The sequence below is a fragment of the Octopus bimaculoides genome, chromosome 13 (assembly GCF_001194135.2).
Source record: "Octopus bimaculoides isolate UCB-OBI-ISO-001 chromosome 13, ASM119413v2, whole genome shotgun sequence".
Taxonomy (NCBI): domain Eukaryota; kingdom Metazoa; phylum Mollusca; class Cephalopoda; order Octopoda; family Octopodidae; genus Octopus; species Octopus bimaculoides.
Window position 1 is genome coordinate 33,741,516 of NC_068993.1, and position 3,190 is coordinate 33,744,705.

The window sequence follows — 3,190 nt, forward strand, 5'->3', positions numbered from 1 at the left end:
ATATATATATATATATATACATATACATATATATATATATATATATACATATATATGTATGTATGTATGTATATGATGGACTTTCCCGTCGTTAGACGACGTATGAGAGTTCGCCAATTTCTTACCATTCAACCGTACAACCACACAGAGGATTTACTTATAGTGATCAAATGTTCGTGTAAACATAAGCTCACTCCCTCTATCGGATCGAAATTACCTGTACAGGTGCAACGGGTGCCACATGCCAGATGTCGAAAAGATCGCAAAGGAAAATGAAATGAAGTACTTTCCTCAAGAACACAACGCAGCATCCGGTCTGAGAATCGAACTCATGATCTCACTATCGTGAGTGTAACACCTTAACCACTAAGCCATGCGTCATCACACACACATAACAAGAAAATGGAGAGTTTTAACATAAACATCAATTTATTAACATATCAATTGTCTGTAACCTACAATTGTTTCCATACCTAACTCATTAAATTACAAATTAATAAATCAATAAATTGACGGACTCAGGTGGAATGCATTCTACTTCGACAGAAAAATTGGAAAACATGGAAATACCACAAATGAAGAGATGGCACCGATATTAAAAGAAAAAAAACTTAAAGGCTAAAAAATACCCTACCAGCAGCTTTTGAAGATGAATTGTGGGCAATAGTGAAAACGTAAAAATTTAAGAAATATCCCCTCAGAGGAAATGAACATTAAAAAAAAAATCTATAATCTTGGGCCTTTAGGAAAAGAAACGAAATTAACGTACATGCAGACTGATAATATCTGTAATCGTAATATAAATTACTATCATGAACTACTTAAGAAGGAAATTACAAAAAATTATAGGAAGCCAGATAAAAACATATTAAAAACAATTAATTTAATGTCCAAGCAAATAATGGCTGAATATAAAATAGACGATAGAACTGAACCTTTTGTACCAAAACGACCCAAGATAATTTGAAAAGACCACATGGACAATTTCTATAGAAACCCGAAAATAAGATTACTTTGCCAAAGTAAATCGGACCTAGGTAAAATAAGCAAAGCTATTATCGATAAATACATACCCATTCTTAAGAAAACATTAAAGCTGTAACTTTGGCCTAACACACAGGAAGTCAAGCACTGGTTTAATAAAATTGAAAACAAAATTAGAAATAAGTTTTTACAGATAGATATAGATAATTATTATTCTTCAATTAACCTATTTTGTTAAACAAAGCTCTAATTTAAAATTTGAATGAAATTAACACTAATTTTAAATTTGAATGAAATTAACACTATCTTAGCCGCCAGAAAGATAGTTATTAAACTTGACAACCAATATTGGGTTAGAAAGGACACTAACGATAGCTTCGATATAACAATGGGATCAGCTGACTCAGCACAAGTCACCGGTTTAGTAGGGATATATATTTTATTCAACTTAACTAGGGATTTTCCCGAACTTGGGAGTGTGGTCTGTATAGGGATGACGCGCTCTTTATCCTTAGAAACCTATCTAATAGAATATTGGAATTACATAAGAAGAAATTTTATAAATTCTTTAAAATATTGGACTATCCACTACTATTGAAAATGAGCATAATTCGGTCAACTTCTTAGATGTAAACCTTGTTATTGAGAAACATAAACCCTACCATAAACCTAACACCAGCCTAAGGTATATAAACGTCGGAAGTAATCATCCTAAATATGTCACAAATTCTTTGGTCTGGAATATTTCAAAAAGAATTTCGTATCTATCATCAAATGAAGACATTTTAAACAATAATGTAGATTATTATAATTTGGCACTTAGTAAGGCTGGTGATAAGCAAAAGTTAAAATATTATGAACCAAACAATAACTTCAGTAATAGAAATAAGTTTGATAAAACGGAAAACAACCTTAAATCTAAATACTCAGGGGAGAATAGACATTATGGTAATAATAGATATACACTAAATAATAATAAAATTTTACACGCTGGAATTAGTGAACAAAACTTATGCAGTATGAACGATAATAATACGGAGGAAGTAAATCTATAATTTGATCATAAAAGCAAAGGCCCTAAAGCTATGTATTATGCCAACATCTATAATAGAAATAATTCGGAATACATAAATAAAAAAATAGACGGAGTTAAAATCAATAAAACAGTTGGTACACAAAGCCTTATTAATAAAATTCGTAAAAATAAAACTAAACTTATCAATATAATTAACTCAAAAATGAACAATTTTAACGAAAATTCTAGTAAGGCCAATATTATATGGTTAATAATATCATCCGCCAATCAAATTAAAAGTAATTTAACTAAATCGTTTTACAGAATAATTTTCAAATATTTTATTAAGGAAAATAAATATCATGAGATAATTAACACAAAAAAGTTTAGATTTGGTTTCTCCGTCTCACTTAACGTTTCTCAAATTATTTACTCAATAATAGAAAATTGAATAGTTCTATAACAATAGAAAATGTGCAAAACTGATGTCTCACAAAATAACCAGAATGTTTCCAATCATATTGTACGTAAAATTAAATCTCGCAGTGGAGAAAGGGATGTAACCCACGTCTCTTCCATTTTAACCATGGTATTATGCGGAAAAGAACTAACAGTGATGATTAATATTGACCACAGATTTATAGAGAAAAATAAAAACATTGGTTGTGTTTTCAAATTCAAAGATAACTGTCTGCTTAATAATCTTTGCAAACAGAAAAATGTAGTATATAGGTGCAAAGTTGAATCTGAAGGACTAAATTATTATTACATAGGTGCCAAGGAAAATTTTAAGAAGAGAAGAATCACCAACCAGGAAAACACATTTAGAAATAAAAATAAATCAACAAGCACCAGTCAAAGCAAATTTATTTGGGAATTAAAGGACAAAAATAAGGAGTTTAACCTAAAGTGGAAAATAAACAGCTATGTTAGATCTTATAAAACAGCTGAAACTTGTTGTGATCTATGCATTGATGAAATCTTCGAAATCTAAGCACAGGCTTCTTTACAGTAAACGTGAAAAGGTTTATCATGTACACATTCATATTAATATATATTTAAAAATTACAAATAAAAATAAAATAAAATAAAAAGAAGACATAAATTGGATAACTTCATAGATATAAATATACGCAAGAGTGGCTGTGTGGTAAGAAGCTTGCTTCTCAACCACATGGTTGGGCAAGTATC